A 24,041-nucleotide genomic window follows, 5' to 3' on the forward strand; every position below is an offset into this window, starting at 1 on the left:
AGATTGGAGACGTAGGGGCGGCTTTGTCTTTGTACATCATTCTTCTGTTGTGTGTGGGTGGAAAGAAGGCACATTGGGGATGCTGGTTCTCTCAGCAGCCTGATTGTAACACCCTGGAAATCTGGTGTTGAAATTTGAGTTAGAGGAACTTGGGAAAGCAGACCCAATAGGAAGAGACGTGTTCTGGAAGTACAAGTGAACTTGGAACACGAGCCTGCGTCTCATTGATGGTTAAACTTTGGGGAAGAGACTTTTAGAGATGATTTAATCCTGATTTTGGAAGGGATTGTAGAATCATTGATTTATAGCAAGAAGGGAACCTCAGAGGTAATCTAGTACAATGACCCCATTTGTGTATGAAGAAACAGAAGACCAGAGAGGTAGCTGGGAATTGCCCGAGGCCACGCAGCTAGTATATGATTGGCAGTGAGGTTATCTAATTCTAAACAGAGGCCCATAGAATTTAGTTTTAGAGGTAGAAGGGGCATTAGTAGTAGCCACTGAGTCCAAGCTCTTACTTTTACAGGTGGGGAAACCAAGGCACAGAGAGATTAAATGGACTTGTCCAAAGAGAATCTTCCAACTAGTAAGTGTCTGAGGCAGAATTTGAGCCAAGGTCCTCAAGTTCCAAGCCTTATCTGTGGTGCCATTTCAGATCAGTTTTGGAAGGGATTCCATTCTGTTCCTGCTGTCTTCTTCCTCCCAGGTTCAGTGACACTCTTCCTCACAACGCATTCCTTACGTGGCCGGGGAGAGGTGGTGCAGTGAGCAGTAGAGCTGGTCATTGGACCAAGGGGCTTGGGCTCTGTATGGGGTTCTGTCTGCCGTCACTATGTCACCCTCCATCCCTGGGTCTCTCTTGGGTTAAACCCTTGTAGAACCCTTGCTTGTTAGCTAGAGCATGGGGGAGGTCGGTGGGGGCTGACCTTTATCTTTCAATGTTTCTAACTCGCTGTTGTCTTTTAACCTAGATAGTTCCCCCCGGATTGTTCAACCCTTTATTGAAAGCTCTTGGGGGTGTGGTAGAAAGATATTCAGTGGTATCCCAGTGCAGGCCAGAATCATGGGAAGTCGTCAGTTCCTCTTAGTCATGGGTCCCCTTGGGCCAGGGAGCTCAGTGTCACCCTGTCAGAGAACATTCAGCAAAAGCATGTTACTTGCATGGTCGTGCTTTCTGGACCCCCGAAGGCTGGGTGAACTGAGAAGACCTCCTTGAGAAAGGGAAGCTGGGGCAATTCAGTTGATAATACTCGCTCTCTGCAAGAGAGGAATTATGTTGACACAATCCCCTGAGTGTAGGGGATGATAATTGAAGGGCTGCTAGGTTTTCAGTGGGAAATTCAGCCTCATTCTCTAGACCCCTTTTCAGGCAGGGCCTTGGTGCTGCTGCAGAGGGATGGACTGCATGTGAAGGCTTGTGGTGAAAGAGTATGTTCTTCTCACCTGCCCTCTCAGACCTGGATCTGTGAATAGGTATCAGTGCTAACGGGACTGTGGCATCCAGCTTGAAGGTCCTTGGACTGCATGTCCGCACATTTTTTTCGGGGAAAAAGAGTTACAAAGATCTGTCCGTCTATGCAGATCACACAGCTCATCTATAATTTATCAAAGTCAGGCAATACATATTAATAGTTTCAAAAAGTTGCCTTGCCTGGAGTCACACAGGTAGTAAGTGAGAGATAAAATTTGAACCTAGCTCTTTTGGTCCAGGAGCCTTTCCTTAATGTAGTAGCATCCTGCCTTCTCAGAGGTGGGATTTGAACCCAGCTTCTCTCTCAAGAGCTGCTGCTTTTTTCAGGTACTAAAGCATAAAGAAGAGCAGGAATTCTTAACCTTATGTCCATGGACTTAAAAAAATTTTTGATGACTATATTTCAATATAATTGCTTTCCCTTGTCATTGGGAAAATTTAACAAAATAAATTAAAATATAGTAGAATATAAATAATGTTAATAGATAGTTTTCTAAGTCAATATGTGGCTTGTAGGGGTACTTATGTACCCTTTAGCGGCCTCCCCATCTCTCCAACCCCACTTTGTAGTTGAGTTTGCCATCACTGTCTTAAAAGCACTATATTAAATGCTAGTTATTAGCAGCTATTAGAGTTGTTAACTACTACATAGTTCCTGTAGATTGTGAGCTTCTGGAGGGCAGACACTGTCTTCTGTATCCCCAGTGCTTAACGTAGCAACTGACAAATAGTAGGTGCTTTATAGTCATTGACTATTGAGTTTGATTATTGAGTTTGACACAAATTGAGTTTCCACTTCAGAGTGATATTCATTCATTTGTACATACATTCATTAATGCTTTCATATGTAAGACACCGGGCTTGTGGTTGCAGAATGTCATAGGGAGAGTTGTTAGTGTGGGGAGATGCAAATTGTTAAAGGCTTTAAATGCTGAATTGAGGTGTTCCAATTTTATTCCAGAAGGCACAGGGAGCCATTGAAGCTTCTTGAGGGATCTTCCATCCACAACTCTAGACTGCAAGAGAGAGAGAGAGAGAGAGAGAGAGAGAGAGAGAGAGAGAGAGAGAGAGAGAGAGAGAGAGAGAGAGCAAGAGAGAGAGAGAAGAGTAGATGCCGTGAATGTAAGGCGGCATTATTATTTGGGCATATACATGTTAAATCAAATTAGCGGCTTGATGCCTTGTTCTCAGTTGGGTCGCCATGGTGTTCTGCTTCTGATTTGTGGACTTCTAGGAATTTGTCTATGAATCCGATCGTGAGTTATGTGGCAGTTACATGTGCATGTGAAACTGCTTTGTGTGGTTTGCTGCTATTTCCTTTCAGCCCAAAGCGACAGGGTTAGTGTGGGGGTGGGGTCACCCTAAGTAGCTAAAGGGATTCTATGAGTGCTTGGATGAAACACACGAGAAGCTACAGGTGACAGAATGAACGGAAGGGGTTAATTTCCCCTCTCTCCTACAGCGTTGGGTCCTGAGGACAGGCTCAGTGGAGGGCAGCTGATGAGGGGACAGTGAGAAACTCCTGGGTTCTTGCAGACTGAATCTGCTTTTTCTTCTAAGCTGGTCACGTCTCACCAGTTAAAACAAATTATTGATATCTCTTTTTTTTGCTTGATTTTTTCAGCATATTTCTCCTCCATTCACCCTTGTGCCCCCAAGAGTGACCCACTGTAAGAATTAAAGGAGAGAAAAACTTCAGCAAAATCAAACATCAACTGAGTCTAACATTTATATATGTATGGATGTATATGTATGTGTATGTGTATATGTATGTGTATGTGTATGTGTATATGTATAGATGGGTATGTCTGTATATATATATATATATAAATAAATATATATATATACACACACACTACATACATGCACATACATACTACACATATTTGTGTAGTATATGTACATACGCACATACACAAGCTATAAATATATGTGTACATGTAAAACATGCATGTACACAATATATGCACGTGATTCACACACATGTATTACATGTGAATACATACAAATGGTGCACATATACAACTGTATATATTCATACGCATGCTATATATGCGTATTTGTTTATATGCATAACTACATGTGCCTTTGTGATATATACATGCACACAGGTGTATTGTATATATACACACACATATATGTATGTAACTGCACACATGTGTTTTATATGTGGTACACTCATGCAATATAGCATACTTATTTGTGCATTATGCACATACACGTGCATGTTTATATAAATGGGCACCTGCCTGTGTATGCTCCCGTACATTGTACATTATGTATATGCACACACATGTATTTGTGTTTTCTGCATATACATATATACACGAGTGTATAAGTAGATGCTTATGTATATATGCTGCATCTGCACACATACATATATACATGTACTACGTATGTGCATACAAATATGTTTATATTATGTGTATACATAGGCATATGAGTATATAATTATGCATATTTGTATTATATGTATATATGTGCAACATAACACGTGCATATTTGTGTATTATATGTATACGGTACAATATAACACATGCATATTTGTGTATTATATGTATAGACATACAAAACATGCATATTTGTGTATTATGTATGTATGTATGTATACACATCTATATAATATAGACATATTTGTGAAATATGTTTATACATATGCATATTTGTGGGTTATGTGTATATACATACCTAAAAATGCATATTGTATATTATGTATATGTGTACATCTATATACACATAGACATATTTGTGAATTGTGTTTACATCTATGCATATATGTGTATATACATATTTATATGTACATGTATATGTACAGTATATGCTTGTGTATGTGCGTATGTACATATGCTACACAAATATATATGTAGTGTGTATATGCATAGACATATTTGTGAATTATGTTTATATACACACACACACACATGCATATATGTATATATACACACATACATACACGTACGTAGTCTTCCATAGGCAGTCCGTTCTCCTGTCTCCTCTTTGGGGACATATGGGGTCATTAGAATAGTTGAGTTTCTTTTCCTTTCTCTGTGTTCTCTCTGTTTACATAGTCATAGTCATTGTGTATATTAGTTTTCCTGGTTCTGCTTCCTTCCCTCGGTATCAGGTCATAGAAGCCTTCCCATTTCAACAATTTTTTTTAAACTAACAGAGGGTCAGCCTTGTCGGGCAGGAAGCAGGCGGGATTTGGAGTGAGAGGCGCTGGGTTCATATCCTGGTTCCTAAGCCCGCTTGTTCGCTGGGAGTCCTTGGGATCGCAGCAATTTCTTCTCCTGGGTTTGGGGTTCCTCATCTGTGAAATGGGGGTGGGGTTCCACCTCCAGGGTCCTTTCCGGCTCTCTGAATGTGTCACCGGGAATGGAGATACCAAAACCTGGATTGATTTGGAGGCCAGTCTCTTTCACATGAACGTCCTTTTGTTGCTTTTGGGAGGGCACGAGGTGCCCAGGATGGCTGGCCCTTGGCAAGAGGGGGATGCTTCATGCTGTCTTTCTTTAATTTCTTCTAAATGCACCGTATGGTCGGTCGCTGGGGCCTGGTTGGTTTCTTCCCTTAAATGATCTCAGTAACGAACAGTCTCCAGTTCATTAAATGGCTTTGTTCCGTGGACAGGAAATAGTTATGTTTGTACAAGTTACACAATCCTGCTAAAAAGCGGGGGGAGGGACTGTGTGGGTAATGGAACGGAGAGGACCAGCCTCTGATCTCTTTTCCAGCATTGCTCTTGGCTTGATGACCCAGGCTGCATGAGTCAGGTTATTAGAAGACAATCCTCCAATTCGTGCCGTCTACCCATGACTTGCCTGGGTCAGTGGCATTGTCTGGTGCCCAGGTGCCCCCACCCGGCCACTTGCTCGGGGCTCAAAGGTTGAGTTCAGGCTTTGCAACTCAGACTTTTTTTTCCCAGAGTTTATTTTTATGTGCAATAAAGGATTTGTCTCAAGGCTGTTGTAGGGCTGGGCAACAATTAAGTTGTCAGCCCCCCTGGTTTGTAAGCTGTTTGTGAATTTTTTTTTTCCTTTCCTGCAGTTGGCACGATGCCCCCATACCTCCTTCTCTCCCACTCTGGGGTCTGGTCTCCAGCCCCTGAATCATCTTCTTTCTCTTAAGACATTTAGGATTTTTCCCTTCATTAGTGACCCTCCTGCTTGACTTTGGTTGGAGGCAGACTGGGCACTGTTTGCATGATGTTGCTTCTTTAACTCTTTAAAAGAAGTTAGAAAAGGAGGCTTAAGAGGGGGGGAAAGACACGAGGGAAGGATACAGTATTGGTAGAGACAGAAAAATAGAAGAAAGGAATACCCTCCCAACACCCATGAAATGTAAGTTACTGGTACCATTTATATAAAGTCTAGAATGGATTTGGACACATTCCAATAAAGTCACATTTACAGGGAAAATGAGAACAAAACTTATTCCTTCCCCAGCCCCCAGTCCTTTCCCTTCTCTCCAGTTAGCCCTGGCCCATTGCAGTTATCCATTCCACCTACTTTTCTTCTCTTGACAATTTTGAAGGAAGGTGGCTTCAGAAGGTACTTTGCTTCCTTTTACCTTTTTTTGCCTTCTCATTTCTTAGAGACAGTGGGGTGCAGTGGGTAGAGAGCCAGGCTGCCTCTTCAGGCCTACCTCTGGGTGTATTGAGGGACCAGCCATCACTTTTCCCTGCTCACATCTCCTGTCTCTTCCCACCATGTAAGGTAAGGTACCATTTGGAGAGTTTTCAGATTATTCATGAGGAATCTTAAAAACCTTACCGGCATACACAAGTGGTAAAAAAAAAAAAAACCAAACTGTGCTTTGAGAAATATTGCCGGGAGCATTTCCATCTGTGAGATGAGAACCATTGCAAACTTCGTAGTCATGTTGGTATTTGGAACCTAATGGCCTCAAATGGAATTTCGTTCTGATTGGTCGTTTGTCAGGAATTCCAACATGCGTCATATACTAAGCAGTGAAGTCTCTCAGGTGATGACAATGTAACATCAAACCCAAAGGTTTTTAATTTCAAATTTAAGTTTCTTGGATGGAAAGGTATCTTAGATTTAGATCTGGAAGAGGCGTCGAAGATCATCTCTTAAGAGATGAGGAAACAGAGGCCCAGTGACTTGTCCAAGGTCACACATCAAGTCATGTCAGGAGTGGGATTTGAACCCAGGTCCTTTATCTCCAGAATCCATGCTTTCCTTTCCACCATACTCTGCCTCTATGTCCCCTAATTGCCCAAATTCTTGGGTTGAGAGATTCTTATACAGCTTTGGAATCTGAAGAAGAAAGTCAGGAAGGTCCTTGTGGAGTTACTGGTTGACATTCTTCCGGGAGCTGGCCTCATGGGAAATGATCTCCCAGCTGACTCATATCCTTGAGTGCCTGTGCATGGGTAGGCCCCAGTGCTTTGATACAGCAAGTGGATTAGTGGATTTTTTAGGTTTATTCCCATTTTTCTTAGGGGCCTCTTGAGAAGCCATTGTTATTTTCATTTCATTTATTTGTTCATTATAAATCTTTGTTATTTGTGTTATTTTTATTTATTTAATGTATTTATTTATAATTTTTATTTTATTATATCTTTATTTTTATTTTATTATTTATTTTAAAAAATTTAAACTAATTCCAGGGTCATAGGAAACTGGAAGGGACCTTGGAGGGTCTTATAGTCCATCTCCTCACTTTGCAGATGAGAAAACTGAGGCCCAGAGAGTCTGAGTGAATTTCCCAAGGTCACAAAGTTTCAGAGATGACTGTGTGTGTGTTTTTGTTTCCAGGGGTGAAATTTCAACTCCTCCCAGAGCCAGTTTTCTTTCCTGTCTATACTGTTGGCATTTGAGATTATCCATCATTTGTCTGTCTTTTGTACTTCTGGTCCTTTCTACAACTTTGTCATAACTTTGACAAGCAATGGAGACCCTGGCGAGGCGTTTTCCAGGTTGGGGTGGGGGAGGCACCGAGTCAACTCCATTTGCTTCCAAGCTCAAGTTCAGTGATTTATGGGGAGCCCGGGCAGTTGCAGCAGGGCGCTGACCCCAGGAAATTGCAGCAGAGCTCCCAAGTGTCTCTTTTGGAGGTCTGAAACGTGACCCTCCTATCCCCTCACGAGCTTTGCCCTTGTATGGGGCTGAAAGCTGGCTTTTATAAATCGGGGGACCTTTGAAGCCCAGGTAGTTTGTCTGTGCCGGTGAAACAAGATCGCACCCCATAAAACGCTTCTTCCTCCCATGCGGCTCTTCACGGCTGGGGTTCACCAGTGACAAGGTCAGTGCTCAGCCTGCTTGGAATAGTGAAAACTTTTTTCCCCCCTTTTTTTCTTGAATTTGGAAGCACTTTGTGTTTCTCTAGCATCTGTAAAACTCCTGGGAGCCCTCGGGTAGGAGATGAGGTGTTCCCCGGGCTGTGTGTAAGCAACGTGGCAGGGGATAAGTTGTCATTTACTGGGAAGAGGAATCTCTGAGTTTTGGCCCTGGGCCGGGATCGGCTCCAGATGGTCAGAAAGGATTTCTGCACTCAAGTCACAGAGTCTGTGGCAGCGATAGTATGGGGCTTGTCTGGTCTGATGCTGGCCTTCTCCCTCTTCTTTGGGATTTTCTTTGCAGAGCTGGGTGGATGTGGGTGCTGCGAAATCGTTGGGCCTCGTATGGATCACATAGGCAAACTTTAATGTGCTGTGTAATAGTGAGTTATTATTGATCAGTCAATAAGCTTTTATTAGCCAGGGGCTTCAGAGGGGGAAAAGCTGATGAAGAGGTCCCCAGACACCTGAAGTCCAGAGCTGAGGTTGTTTCCCTTTATGGTGTCTGGGACCCCTTTGGCCATCAGTCTGGGGAAGCCTAGGGACCTGTTCTCACAAGCATGATTTTCAGTGCAAAAAATAAAATAATAAAGGATTGCAAAGGAAAACCAGCTCTATTGAAATACAGTTATTTGTGTTTTAATATAAATACATGTAAAAGAAAAAGGTTGAAAAAAAGGTTGCAGAAAAGTCCTGCCCATTCTAAAATAAACTTTTGGTCTAATAGATGATTAGATCCAACCTTTACAAATATGCAGTCCAGAGGGGAAGTGATTTGTCCAGCTTGGAAAGAGTGGGATTCCAACCCAGTTACTTTGTTGCTATAGCCAATCAGGCAGCAGGCATTTATTAAGTTCCTGATATGTGGTAGGTATTGTGCAGAGTCAAAAAAGAAATGTTTCCTGCCCTCAAGGAGCTTACATTCTTTTGGGGGAGATGACTTGTACATCTGTAAGCACATATGGAATAAATATAGGATTTTAAACACAAAGTCGAAAGGGAGGGTTTCTGCTATACCGTGCTGCCCTCTCCTTGATCATTAATGAGCACAGATTGTTTCTTTTTTTGTGTTTGGAACCCCAGGACCTACTACAACACCTGGCACACAGCAGGTGTTTATTGTTTGGTCTCCTGAATTTGTAGCATTGAATCATTTCAGCATCCACCTATACACATACTTTACCAGTCAATAAGCATGTGTTAAGTACTTACTGTATGCTATGGATGCAAAGAAAAGACAGAAACAATCCCTTCCCTCAAGGAGCTTACATTCTAACGAGGGAGATAACATGGAAAGAGCTCAAGTACATCATACCAGATGGATACAGAGTAGATGACACACAGAGTCTTTGTGATTTTTTAATTGGAAGGAGTGGGAGGAGGGCCTGGGGCATTGCTAGTGTCATTCAAAGCTCAGCTGATGCCACCTTCTACACGAGTACTCCTTCTTAACGTCTGAAAATTTCTGGGACCCCCGTAAGAATGGTAGCTATGTTATTAGTAAAAGACCCTGAAACTTTAGGGGTTTTGAAGCCCGTCCTCAGTGAGGGCGCTTCCTGCAGGCAGAGAGTGAGCAAAATTGTCCATATTTGGCAGTCCCTGTGACTTTCCTCCATGGACTCCCTTCAGTTTGTCACTGGGTATTCAGTTGCTGGGGTCGGGACCCTTTCTCACATTCTCTTGCCCTCTCTCCAGGCCACCAGGGGAACATGTGGGCTGTCCATTGGTCGTGTGCATTTCTCACTCTTGCAACCTGACTGGCCCATCTTTGTTTTCGGTCATGCATTTGACCAAATGATTGATGATGTATTTTGTCAGTATGTCACTGCGTGTTGGTGGTTTGCTGCTACCCACCCAGGCCCACCTCCTCTTTGCCCTTGGGAGGACCTTTGTCTTCAGTTCAGAGACTGTACCATTCCATGGCCTAGTTGTGGAATAATTATAATAATAGCATAACAAAACAAAAACGTTAATAGTAGTTAACATTTGTCTTTAAGGTTTGGAAAAAGCTTTGTGTGTATTATCTCCTTGCATATAAACTCACTGGGAACATGGCGGTGTTAAAAAGATGGATGTTTGTTTTAGGGAGAAGCTTGGGGGTCATTCCAAGAATGTGACAGTTTCCCAGAGACGTTCCCATTCCAGCGGGCTCTCTTCAAGCCTGGGCTGCCTTCCATGTGCATTTGTGGTATCTCTCTTTCTAAGATGATGTTTACCAGTGAATGAACACTGTAGTTTGCCCTTCTAACTGCGCAGTAGGCGTTATTTAGTCACTTCATTGAGATTTACATGTATTTATCTCTTTTGAGCTTCACCACAACCCTGGGAGGTAGGTGCTGTTGTTATCCCCCATTTTACAGATGGGGAAAGTGAGACTGAGTGAGGTTAAGTGACTTGCCCAGGGTCACACAAATAGTGTCTGAGGCACGATTTGAACTCGGAGAGTTAGGCCAAACTCATAAAATACACAGCGATAGAAAGCTACTGTGAATTCAGATAGGGCTCGGGCTGTGAATCGACCACATGGGTTTCATGTGGCTCCCGACACTCCCGAGTGGCTCTGAACCAGGTTAAAATGGAATTGGGAAATGTTTAACAAAATAAATAAAAATACGATAAAACATAGATGAAACATCTTCTTTGAAAAGTGTGTTTTAAGTTGTCGGGAGGCCTGTAGGGATCCTTGCATGGGAAGCTGCAGCCCACAGGTTGCGACCCACTGGAATAGTTGAGATCTTGGGGGATGGCAGGTTGCCTCATTGAAAGGGAATTCAGTCCTCTGTCACCTGTTATGTTTTGAATGCATGAGCCTTCTCATCTTTGGAGATAACAATGGGACCAGGAAAACCACAGAAACCTGGGGAAGAGTCCTGGTTCTGGGAGTCAGGGGTTGTGGGTTCAGACGCTGGCATGGCTGTGTGACCTTGGGCAAGTTACTTAGCATTGATAGACTTGGCATCCTCATCTGCAAAATGGGTAAGCTAGACTTTATGAACCTATGACTTTTTCTTGGAGAAATATGGACTTCTCCCCTCCCCTCTCCCCACTCTCTTTTCCTTCTTATGACATAGAGGTTTTTAAAAAGACTGCTGCCAACATTCCCGCCCTACCGGCTAGGTGGAGGCTCTGGAAAACAGACTCTTTTTCCCCTCGGGCACTTCGGACTTGTCAGTGTTGAACTCTGGGGTCCAGGGTGGGCCTGGGGCTCGAACGATCACCTGTGAGAAACTGGCTTGCAGTAACTGATGTGGTGATCGAGTGACCTGGGGAAGCTGGAGGAAACATTACCAAAGCTTTCTATTTTTGAAGAAAATGCTGCCGACCCAGGAGATGACCTTGGGGTGAGTCCTGTAACAAAGCATTAAAAAACCCCAACAACACCTGATGAAGAATTTTATGTGGTGGGACCTGGGGAGGCAGGCATTGAAAATCACCCTTGTAAAATTGGCTGTTTAATGGGTTATACCCCCTGCCTTAGGAAGGCTTTCCAGGCACAGGCCTTGAGGAGTGAAGGCATTCTTCTGCCGAAATCAGACTTCGATTGTTGGGGCGTGGGCTCTGGGACAGAAATCTTATTCCAAGGGGAAAAAATAATGGGACAATTTCCATAGCATGGCATAGAGGGGGCAAAAGGTCTGGATTTGTAGTTAGGGGATATAGTTCTGGCTCTCGAGCTTGCCCCCCAGGCTGCCTCACTAGGGTCACTGCCCAGTATCCCCCTCTGCACACCCTCAGTTCCAATCAAACTGGATTCCTTGCTGCTCCTGGGACATGAGGTTCCATTTTCCACCTCCAGGCTTTCGCATGGACCGTCCCCAGGCTTTCCTAGCTTTGTTAGGTGCTATCTAGTCAAAGCCTGTCCTGAGCATCCCCTGCTGATAGCCCTGTCCCCTTCCTCCCATGTCATTTTTGGGTCTATTTCAGATTACCTGTAAGCTCCATGTTTCTCCTGTGGAATGAACCCCCTCCTTTTTTTTTTTTTGTCTTCTCATACCGCGACCCCCCCGCCCATGCCTTATGGAGGTCCTGGCATATAACCTTTTAATAAAACACATGTTCAGTGGGTGGATAAATAAGTGCATGGATTCTATGAGCTTTGCTTTCCTCATCTGTAAGGTGAAGAGATTGGATGAGGGTTCCTTCCAGCTCTGACCTGAAAGATGACACATATGGCCGGTGCCGTGGAGCGCGTGAGAGGCCTTAGGCTCGGATGCTTCTTAACCGGGGTGGTCACCTCCCACCTCTCTGGGCCTCACTTTCCTCGTCAGGAAAATGAAGGGCTTGACCCCGGCCTTGAAGGCCTCTTTCCCACTCTAAGGTCAGGATGAGTCTGTTAGTTCTAGCATTCAATAGCAGGTCTCTCAAGTCCATGTCCTTTGGGCTATCGCCACACGGGAGTTTTAATGGAACCTGTGGAGTGTGAGCTCCCACAGAACAGCAATTGTGTTTGTGATTGTGATTGTTTTGTTCTTGTGTTTTGTACTCTCAGCACCTAGAGATGCTTAGTGATTCTTGCCTGGTGCGTTGGGATGGAATCGAATAATGGAGTGGTCACGGTAACTTAATCTTTGCGGCAGCACACCATAGTGGGTTGAGATCTCCAAAGACCAGACTACATGTTAATATTATCTGCTTCCAATTGCATTTTTATTCATTTTATTAAATATTTTCCAGTTACATTTTAATTACATTTTGGCAGCACTCTGGCATGTTGGGGCTGTTTGTTTGACACCTCTGCAAGTCTCTAATTAAGACTCCAGTGTACAGAGAAGGGTCTCACCTGTGTCTGTGGAGGGAGCATCCTCACCCAGGAGTTCTCTGTAGCATAGGTCTTCTCTGTGTCCCCAAAGGCCCTGGGATCACGCTTTTTTCCAGGAGGCGAGGATTCAGGTTAGATTTAAAGATGGATACTTGTACGGTGGCCTCAGAGCAGTTCTCCACTGACAACTTCTTCCTTTTCTCCTCTTCCATCTGACTTGCTTTCCAGGACAGCGAGTGAGCCAGCCGGCCTAGGCTTTCTCCTCCTCTTAAACCCTTACATCCTGTCTGGGCTCCTTGCCACATAAGGCATGGGTGTTGCCATCAGACTGGACGGAAGGTTTAGGCTTGTCTCTTTTATAGGAAGTGCTGGGCAGTCCCAGCATGGAGTTTTGAAAGTGCTTTGGGCTGTTCAGAGATCGCCTCTGCAAAAATAGATATGATTTCCAGAGCAGCTGCCTGTTCTGCTGGGCTGCACTTCCTGAGTTCTTGTTGACTTTTATGAGACCTATCAAAAAAGTGCAGACAGAGAGGGGTAAGAAGGCTAGACTGTGTCTTTGAGGTCAGAGGCTGTTTCATATGCATAAAGTTGTCACCAGAAATTTTCCGCCTTATTACAAATATGTGTAAATTATTAATCTGGGGGAATGTCTTTGTGTCTCCAGTGCTTAGGCCTGTCTTCCTTCCTTCCTTCCTTCCTTCCTTCCTTCCTTCCTTCCTTCCTTCCTTCCTTCCTTCCTTCCTTCCTTCCCTCCTTCCTTCCTTCCTTCCTCTCTTCCTCCCTCTATCCCTCCCTTTTTCCTTCCTTCCTTCCTTCCTTCCTTCCTTCCTTCCTTCCTTCCTTCCTTCCTTCCTTCCTTTCTTCCTTCCTTCCTTACTTCCCTTCCTTGCTTTCAATCTTGCTCTCTCTCTCTCCCTTATTCCTTGTCTCCCCTTTTCTTTACTAATGATTAAGCTAATAATATTTTTTTTAAAAAGAAGATGCCTGAAAGAGGGGGATGATTGCTAGAGGAAAGGGAGGGGAAAGAATGATCATGATCAAGGGTATAAATGGAGAATGAGTCTAGGTTAGCAAGGGGAGGAGGAGGAGGAGTGAAGGTGGGTATGGATGTCATTTGCTTTAAGTAGGGTGTGGTTTATTTCAGGAGTTTGAAGAAAAGAGGAGACAGTTATTGGAAATGAGATAGGGAGTAGAGTATCCTTTTGCTGAGCAGCATGGAAGACCCAGTTGAGAGTCTACATCATCCATTTATAATGGGCACAGTCAGCTTGAGTTCATGACTGTCTCATGCATTGGTCACCTGTTGGAGGGCAAGAGCTGATAGCCATGGACAGGGATGAGATTAGCAGGTGAGGGTCTAGTGAAGGAAGTGGTGGCATTAGTGGAAATAGGAAGGAATTCTCTGTAGTGGATAGGGGATAAAGTCCAGTTCATTAAGAGATGGGGAACAAGATGCACTCAAGAATTAAGAGCCAAGAGACTAGTGATCATGATGAGGTCCAACAGTAGATACTAGGAGTGGCAGTGCCAGGGAGGAAGGACAGGATGGGAGGAGGAGGCCCAAGAGTACCATTGCAAAGTTGAGGATCTTGGAAAGGATGTTTTGTAAGACCATGAGAGCCAAGGTGACATGGCTAAAGCAGGGGAGAAAAGCTGTTCATCAGAATTCTGGAGGTTGAGGGATTGTCTGGTCATGGTGGTAGAGGGCTTGTCAGCATAGTGGTGGAAGGGACAAGAGTGCTAGATTTGGAGGCGTGTGACCTGGATGTGGGTCTTGCCTTTGCTTCTTATCACCCCGGTGACTGATGACATCACTTCACTCTCTGGGTCTCAGTTTCTTCATCCGTAAAATGTAAAGAGTTGGAGTCAGCTCCTTTTCAGCTCTAAATTTATGACCCTGTTTATTTTAAAAATCCCCAAGAAAACTGAAAACAAACCTCTTTTCTTGATGAGTCTAAAACACATACATGCAGAGCAAATGACCACGATGAATCATTGAGCTGTAATTCCATCAAGGCCTACATAAAATATGAAACACCATCTCCAGTGGGTTTTGTATAGCCATGGCAGCTGCTCAGTGGAATGAGGTGATGTCATCATCTGCTCAGAATGGCTTGTTTTAAAACTATTTATCCAGTTTCTCTAGAAAACGGCCAGTTCTCTGCTCTTGAGAGCCAGGAGTGGCTTAGAGCTGGTCCTTTCAGATCCTCCATGGAGGAGTCCTTATTCTCAGTTGTTTCCTGTAGCAACTGTATTCCCCTGTGTTTCAATAAAGCACAAAGCTTTGGCTTAGGGTTCCCCAGATCACTTATTTGGCCATTAGGAGCAAAATAATTCTTGCTTTGAGACAATACTGTGTGCTGGCCTGGAGTTGGTAGCAGCATTTGAATCCTGGTTTAGCCTTTTACTAGCTGTGTGACCTTGGACAGGTGTTCACACCTCTGCCCTCAGGTTCCTCATCTGTAAAATGGAGAGGTGGTGGTGGGCAGGGGGTGGATCAGAGAGCCACTGTCCACTGGCAGAAATTCTTCTCTTCTTCTAGATGTCTAACTCTTGTTCCCCTAGTTTAATTGTAAGGCCCTTGAAGGCAAGTGTCTCTTTGAATTCTCTCTCCATCCAGAAGTATGGAGCACACAGTAGGTCCTCTGATTCCTTCTGATTGCTTATTTGAGGTAAGATAGCCATCTCATATCTCCCAGAGCATTTCAGAGTGGCTTTCAAGCCCATTACCAAGCAGCTGTGTCTACACAGAGTCATTGATTCAGATTGGTTGCTAAAAAAAAATATATATAGTCTCAGAGCCTGGCACGTTTTAGGCACTTAATAAATGTTCGTTGATTGATTGATGGATTGACTGATGAGGAAACAGAGACCGGATGTCATTAAGTACCTGTTTGAGGTCACACAAAGTCGGACATGGTCCTGTGACTCCCCATCTGCTTTCCATAGTTATTTATCTGCAGATATGCTACATCCCTGTGGTAGAGTGTAAGCTCTGTGAGGGCAGGGACTGTCTCACTTGTGGATTTGTATTCCCAGCACCCATACCCAGTGCCTGGCACATAGTGAGTACTTTTCTTTTTCCATTTTGTAACACACCAAGCTGTTTGGGTTTTATTGTTATACAGGCAATTTATGATTATTAAATAGATGCTTAATAGCTGCTTGGTAGTTGGTGGAGCGCACATCTGCCTGTCTGACTTACACTCAGTACTTCGTGTTCCACAGTCTGGGGCCAAATGGAACAAGCAGTCTAATCCCTTTTCCATTCAGAACCCCGGTTATTTCTTGGACTAGGGCTGATCTACCCTGCAATTTCCTTTCTGTGGCTCGCAGTGGAAAGTAACAGCACAGTTTCGGCGTGATTGTAAGTCTTGGTAGGAGAGGAAAACCCAAGCCCAGACTGGGGACACGGCTGCCATTAGTAGGGATGATTTAGAGTGGTTATTAACAACCAAATTAACAATTTCAGAAAACGTCACGTTTTTCTTAGGTCACATCATTAAAACACTTTGCCTTTATTTAAAAAAAAAGTTTCCCCACTTGTAATGGTGTGTTTTACAACAGAAATTGGTGGTTGGGATTATGCAATTTCTCAGTGATCAGCACTTTTCTAATTAACTGTTATTTGGCTACAGATGTAAAGTGGTGGGGGAGCGGGGAGGCTGTGGTCACTAATCTGGGTTTCTTGTAAAATGGAAACAGAAATGTTAACAGTAAAATCAACCCCTGTATGTTCAGAAGTTTTTAGAAAATACTTTGCATCTGTCCTATCCCTTAATCTTCTTGTATTTTGTTTTTAAGCTACCGTGGATGCCATTTTAGTATCTGAACCATGGGGGGACGAAGCCCTTTGGAGGTTTATTTGAATTTTGCAGAACTGTAGCTGTTGTGAGGCTTAAATAAACTTAATGTATGGAAGGCGCTTTGAAACCCTAAAGCATTGTGTTAGTTTTCTTTGGTTTGTTCTATGACTGAGTTGAACAGGTTATTAGACAGTAAAATATCCCTAATTTTGGCAAGGAATAGTACTGGCTAACATTGATATAGCACTTTTTGTCAGTTGAGGCTTCTGATAACCCTGTGAGGTAGGTGCTGTTTGTTATTTACCCCATTTTACGTATGACGCACAGCCAGAGGGTGTCATTATTGACCCCATTTTATAAATGAGGAGACTGAGGCGGAGGGAGCTGTTACTGACTCAATTTTATAAATGAAGAAACTGAGGCAGGCAGAAGTTGTTATTACTGACTCCATTTTACAAATGAGTAAACTGAGGAAAGCAGAGGTTAAGTGACTTAACCACAGTCACACAGCAAGTAGGAGTGTTTGAGGCAGAATTCAAGCTCATGTTCCTGACTCCAATTCCATTGGTCTATGTGCTATGCCACCCAATTGTGCAGAATTGGAATGCTGAATGATTTGGACATATTGGGCTTTATATTATCCAAAAAAGGATGGGCTACTGAGCAAATTAATAATATAAATCGGGTAACATTTAGCACGAAGCCCAATAAATTATTTTTAACACCACCTGAACAACAGGATTGCATTTGCTGATTGGAAATGGTGGTTAGGGAGAATCAGTAAGTGATTTTTATGTAAATATACATGTATTAATTTGCTCAGGGAAAGTCCCAAATGAGCCTTCAGCCTAGGTGTGACAGTTAATTGGCTCATTCACATGTCCGTGATCACGAGGTAACAAAAGGAATAAAGCCAGTATTGACTGCCGTCCGTCCATTAACTGAAATGTTGTTCTTCCTTCTGGGTCAGTAGGTGACTGGCTGGTTTTTTGTGGGAAGGGTGGTGGGGCAGACTTTGAGGCCAAATGGAAGTCTGCCCTATAAATTCTCCCTTTTCTGGTAAGGGTGCCTGGGGTACCTTGTTATCAGGGTTCCGCAGCCAACAGCCCTTGGGCCAAAGATGGCGCATGGGCTGGTTTTCATTGGTGTGATCCTGTCACCTCCCACCTCCCTACCCTGAGGAAGGAAGGGGTTGGGGCCTTGGCATACTACTTTATCGAGGCTGCCAACTCTTGTATGTTGTAGGGCAGTAGACTGGGCCTAGTTCTTAAGATGTCACAGACTTCCAGGAAATCGTGATCTTTTCTTTCACTGGTTATCAGGGACTGATGCAGTTTGTTTATTTATTTTTTACTGTAAGGACTTTCATAGCGTGCCTTCACATTGGGACAAAATGCCACGTTTTAAAAATCAATAGCGCATCTGAATGATACTGTGGTGGATTTGGGAACACATCCCTGTGGGTGCTCCCACCAGTGATCTAGAACCCAACGTCAGCCACAGAATGTGAGTGTTAACAAGTGTCTTTGCTTCAGGGAGTCTTGAAAAGCACTATGCGATTTTCCCAAGAGCAGTCCAGCCTGCTTTCATCCTCCTGCCTGGTCTTGGATCTGATGCCTAGCAGGGACTTGAAGCTCCCTGATGCTTCGCGGTGGGTTTCGCTGGCCAATTGTTATGGGCTGGGCCCAGTTCAGGCTAGGCCCCCTGGTAGGTTAGGTGCCATATTAGAGCCAAAGGTCATGGAACAGAGGACATTCAACAAAGATATTAGTGATGACATCATAGCTTCTCAGTGTTAGTCATCCTTTCCGGCTATGGTCAAGTCTCTGAGAGATAACTGGAACCCACCATGGCCTTTTATGCTCAGGGGAACAGGAAGCCACACCAACACCCCGAGCCAAAGCCCAAGGAGGCCTTTCGATGCCAGACCAATAAACATGGGGCAGAGTCTCAGGAAAATCTAGCCTAGCCTCTCTGGGAAGGTCTCATAGAACTCTCAGTTAGGAGTAATATTCGTGTTAGAGACTTGTGGGAAGTATTCTGTGGAATTTTCAGTGTGACCTCGTGAGGTGCCACGTGGAAGTCTCCTAGAACATACGTTGACCTAAGGCTAATTATTTTAATCTTTCCTTTATGCCGATAAAGTTGGTTGTTTCCCACCAGCCATGGTGGGGACCTACAATCAGATGGTGGCAGATTTTGGATTTGTGCCACTTAGCAGACATAGTGAAATGGGTCTGTAGTCCTGGCACTTAGCAGTTATAAAGAGATTGGGCTGTTATCATGACTGCTTGCTTAAATGAAAGACTTGATGTCCTGGACTCAGTGCTCAGGCTCCATCACTAAAGTCCTCTGGATGTCTGGAATGCTGAGGAAGGGTTTCATCGTGGCGGAGAATGAGCAAAGAGGTGGAGGCATCCCAGGCCTTTTGGCCAACTTCCTGTCTGTAATTCCTCAATGGTCCATGGAGTGGAATTGGAACTTGGGAAAGTGACCAACTCATTTAGAATCTGAAGGGTAAATTGCAAACTTGCAGGCTCCCTTTGAGTCAGCAATACGATTGGCAGGCAGAAAAGCTGATTGGATCTTGAGCTGGACAGGTATCCTTTCTAGAAGTAGGGAGGTCCCTCTGTCCTCTGCTCTGGTCAGACTACAGCTGGAGTATTGAGTTCTGTTCTAGGCACCAGCTTTTGAGGAAGGGCATTGTAAGCTGGAGGTCATCTAGAAGAAGACAACCAGGATGTGGAGGGGTCTTGCAATCATGTCACATGCGAATCAGTTGGAGGAACTGGAAACAGTTGGCCTGGGAAAGAGAAAGACTTGGGAGAATGTGGTGGGGGACAGGGAATGCCAAAGCATGACCTGCTAGCTTTGTGCAAGGATTTGAAAGACTGTTCCATGGAAGAGGGTTGAGTTTTGGACTCTAGCAGGAGGAGGAGCCCTGGGTGGAAGTTACCTAGAGGTCAGTTCAGGCTATTTATTAGGAAAAACTTCTACTTAACAAATTAATAAATAAACAAATAAGCACTTAACAAATACTGTTGATTGGTTGATTGATAGATGCCTCCAAGCATTGGAAAGGCTGCCCCATGGAAGTGGGGTAAGCTTTGTTCTGAAGGCAGAACTGGGAACGAGGAGAGGATAGTTTGAAAGAGGCAGATTATCAGGGAAAACTTCCTAGGCCGACCAGGGGTGAAGTTGGTTGGGCTGTCTTTGTGATGGCAGGTTCTTCCTCACTGGAGGTCTACAAATGGAGGCTGGGTATGGTTTAGAGGGCGTGGTGGACTACATGGCTTTTGATGTTCTAACTCTGAGATTCTATGATTCTGGGAAGAGGAAAAAATATTAATAGACATCAATCAGTTCCTGACCTGGGCTGCTGCTTGTGCTCCATTGGGTAAATTGTTTTCTCTCTGAAATTTAGCTTCCCTCCTTGTGGAAATGAGAGCGGTGAGGATTAAGAGACTATAAGTATAAAATGATCTGACCTCTTAAAAAGGGAGGGTGAAGAGAATCAGAATTGATTCATGCCATGCCAATGACTTCTTATCATTCATAGGACCAAGTGTAGCCCTGATGAGTCTACTGGGATGTTGGCTTCCTATTTCTTGTCAGCATTGAGCCCTCATTCTGTGCATTTCGAGAGGAGGCTTCCTGTGTTAGTTTTACTTGACTTAGACCCTTTTTTTATGTAGCTTTGTAACCCCCTGGACAAGTCACTAACTGTCTCTCTGCCTCCGTTTCCCCACTATAGAATAGGGGTAATAATGAAGCCCACTTCACAAGGTTGTGGGGAGGTGAGATAACCTATATAAAGTGCTTTGCAAGCCTTAAAACTGTATGAATGATAGTTATTATCATTTCTAAGAATTGTTTAATGGATAATGTCTCTCTTAAGTCCCTCAAGCAGCATAGGAGCATCACTGTTCTAGAGTGGATTGTGACTGTTGGCTGTATTTCATCACAGCTGGTCAGAGAATGAAGCCCATTACGTGAGGCTACATTTTCCTGTTGACTTAATTGGAGATGTTCCCATCTGCATGGGATCTAAGTGCTCCTAATGACAGATTGCTGCTAGACCAGGGCCCAGTGGTACCACCATCTAACACGTATATGGCCCTTGATGGCCAGAAGTCTATGGAAGCAGCAAGATTGAAAAGTGTGCAGAGGATCACAGTTTAGTGGCCACACAGTGGCTGAGCGACCACTTCTTGGGTGTGTCCTGTGGGAGTATTTTGGGGGCATAGATTGGACTCAGTTGACCTCTTAGGTTCCTTCTGACTTAGAAATTCTGTGATTCTGTAATCACCCAGATCTCTCCCTTTACTTTCCATAAGATCTTATTTTAAAAATTCCTTAGCTGAAGAATTCTCTATATTTAGTATATTATATACTCAAGTATATTGAGTATATTGTATACTCAAGGATTAAAATAGCAGCTGGTGGTTGGAGAACTTTTGTAGGAAGTGAGTACAAAATAGAGTTCTTGGCATCCTGGAGGTTGATTAGCAGTGATGATAAAGGATCTCATCAAAAGATTGTGAAGGGTGATCTCATAACAATGATGTTAATTGTCACATATCATGTATCATTAATTGTCATATATGTTAATTATTAAAGTTTGGAGTCTTAGAGCACCGACATGTACATGTTAAGCTGGTGTAGAGATTCCTAGTTAGAACTGGAAGAAAACTCTCATTCACAGCAGAAACCAAGGCCTCATTAGTTAATCTGCAAGCATTAATTAATCTCCTACTCTTCATTGGCTCCTGTTAGGTACTGGAATTAGACAGGCAGAATGTCTTTCTTGCCCTCAAAGAGCTTACCTTCTGCTGAGTGGATATAACATGGTTAGCCTGAGGTCCTAAACCTTGTTTTATTGTAGTGAATCTGGAATCTGGAATCCAGGCCTCCTGATTGTCTCAAAATGCTGCTCTATCAAGGCCTGAGGAGGACAAGGCATGCTAAGACTCCTTTGAGACTCATAAAAAAGGAAGTTAGTTGTTTTGTAACTCATAAGCACATGAAACTTGGCAGGACCCGACTGGGTCAGTGGCCGCCTCTCACATGATTGTTTACTGAGTAGGGGAACGGAGCCTATGACAGAAATACAGAAGTGACAATTGGTGTCATCCGGCATTGAGATCCGCCAGGCTACTTTGGACTGCCAACTTCCTACTCATAATGAAAGTGTCTTGCTTTGAGTATGTAAAGGATGTGTGTGTGTGTGTGTGTGTGTGTGTGTGTGTGTGTGTGTATGTGATGGGGGGGTATGAAATGGGAGTCTTTGTCATGGTCTAGTCACAGCTGCCTGTTTCAATAACTGTTTTACTTTAATATTTTAATTGAATGTCAAACTAATAAAAGAAACCCATCCAGCGAGCTAGCTAACAGCAAAGAGTTATGAAGCGTAGAGACATCTCATCTCTACAGTTGGCAAAGATGGCTTTCCTCTTTCCCAGTCTTGGAAAGTGAAAGAGTAGGCTGAGTCTTCTAGTCTGTGGTCAGGGCTTCAAAGAAACACAACAAAGAGCTCCCCCTGCCCCCATTTGCATAATTAATTGATTTTAGGTTTTATATTGATGCCTTTTCCATCATCAACTTATCCTACATTAAGCTCTTCCTTATAACAGAGACCATTTAAGCAAAGCCAAATGTGACTCCATCTCCCAGTGTATATCCCATCCCATAGCTTCCATCTCTGCCTCTCTGCCAAGAGGAGGATGGATTTCCTCATTTTTGGAATAATAGATTTTAAAGAAATGAACCAAGTTATTCTTCTTTTTCACCTACTCTTTCATAGGTTTCTCTGTGTGTTTCTGGATTCTGTTCTGAGGATTTTGGTCTTAGGTTGGGAGATGACATGAAGGTGGGTAGGACAGTTAGGCAAACGCACCTGCTCCACTCCCCACACCCGTCCTTCTCCTTTCTAGAGGAGGGAGGGTGGCAGGTTTCCTTATCTTCTTCCCTGGCTTTCCACTTTATTTATAAGGGCTGCCATGTAAAATTTTTTCACAGAATCTCTGAGTGGGGCTCTCCAGAGGTGATCTACTCTACTCTAAAGATTCCTATTTTTTTTTTCCCTTTCAGTCTTGGCTTTGAAAAGTAGGTCAGGAGAGTGGTCAGGGAAATAAAAAGGGGGGAGGTCTCTGGATTCATTGGGGTCATTAGAATATGATGGAAGTGTTCTAACTCTTTCTGGTTATAGAGTATCATTTTACACTAGTTCATTGGGAAAGAAATAATGAGCCTCCCTCAAGCATTTGGTTTATGGTGAGGACAGAGAATGATTTGAAAGGGTGATGGATTTGGATTCAGTCATAGGACCTTTCCTGGTTCAAATCCCAGCCCTGATATTTGCTATCTCGGATCTTAAGCAAGTCACTTTTCTCTTGGGCCTCAGTTCCTCAGGGATCAGAGAAGATGGCTAATGAAATCTCTTGTAGAGCTCTTGGGAGTGTGAGAGAGAGACAGAGACAGAGAGAAAGAGATAATTGTGTGTGTGTGTGTGTGTGTGTGTGTGTGTGTGTGTGTGTGTGTGTGTGTGTATGAATCTATGTCAGTGCTGGTTAATTGAAACTATACAGATACCAAGCACTTTTTTGGAAAAATTCTACATGTAGCAGGTATTTAGGGAAATGGGAGTCAGAAGGGAGGGAAGAAGGATGCAAAAAAAAAAAAAGATTCTATTCCCCGTCCTCAATTTTCTTTAACTAGCATTCAGGGATATGCCTACTATATGCCTACTATATGCCAGGGGCTGGGCATACAGTCAAAATGGAAACTTTATTCCCTCTTCTCTAGAAACTTATAGTCTATTGGGGAGAATAAGAAAACTCAAAATGTATAGAAAATAAACCTCTGTGTCTGTTTGGGGAAGGCAGGACACACATACAGGAAATGATAGGAAGAGTGTCATCAAGCCACATGTGGACAAATGCCAATTTGAATGGGACGAGATAAGGGCAGTGATGTAGGTGGGAGGGATTTCCTGGAAGAAGAGACTTTGGAGCCAGGTAATGAAGGAGCTTTGGATTGTGCAGCAAGGCTACAAGCCACCTGTGATTTAAATGAAATTCCAAGAATCTGAAATGTTCCTAATTTTATGGTGATCGGAAATTGGAGTGAGTTTCTACCTGAAAAAAAGAGCAAGGGTACCTGAGGAACCTGATCGATGCAACGGAAGCCTGGTTGTTGGAGTCAGTAACCTCTATTTAGGCCCATATTCCTCTCATTTCTTTTGTAAGCAAACCAAAGCTTCAGGTTTCATTGCAGAGACCCTAACTAAGCACATTTTATACATGAGAAGCCGGAAGCTTGTGAGATGGAGGCATCCGGGACGCACTGTGAACTGTGGCATTATTCAGGAAAAAATGGCACTGCACCGAGCCCATGGGGTGGAAGTCATTTACATGGGGAGGCTCCCCACCGGCGTCTTTCTTTACTTGATTCTGGACTCCATAAACACCAGTCAGAGCCTTCGAGACCCAGCTAACAGATGGTGATTTATGCAGGCCTTGTAAACAGAGCCCCCAGAACATCTTTACACCTCATTGATGAATACTTTCTCCTTCCCCTCCCGAAACAGAGATTTTGGCCACCAGTGTGGTTGCCTGAGAGAAGATTAATGTATGCTATTCTGTGAACTTGTATGGAGCTATGGTGTAGGAGTAATCTTGAAAGAAAAGGGGGAAAGAAAGACTT

General features: G+C 43.6%; 1 protein-coding gene across 2 annotated transcripts in view; it reads left to right on the forward strand.

Moving 5' to 3' along the window:
- FNDC3B (fibronectin type III domain containing 3B) overlaps window positions 1-24,041 on the forward strand; it is a 392,602-nt gene that overhangs the window by 21,969 nt on the left and 346,592 nt on the right. The window contains exon 2 of one of the 2 annotated variants that reach the window (XM_078147676.1): window positions 527-586. The exons of the other annotated variant lie outside the window; for it this stretch is intronic. The gene's annotated coding sequence lies outside the window, so the exon portion shown is untranslated. The remainder of the gene's footprint in view (window positions 1-526; window positions 587-24,041) is intronic. 2 annotated transcript variants of the gene reach the window in all.

Source organism: Phascolarctos cinereus, unplaced genomic scaffold (genome assembly GCF_003287225.1).
Source record: "Phascolarctos cinereus isolate Bilbo 61053 unplaced genomic scaffold, phaCin_HiC Scaffold_7;HRSCAF=346, whole genome shotgun sequence".
Classification (NCBI taxonomy): Eukaryota; Metazoa; Chordata; class Mammalia; order Diprotodontia; family Phascolarctidae; genus Phascolarctos; species Phascolarctos cinereus.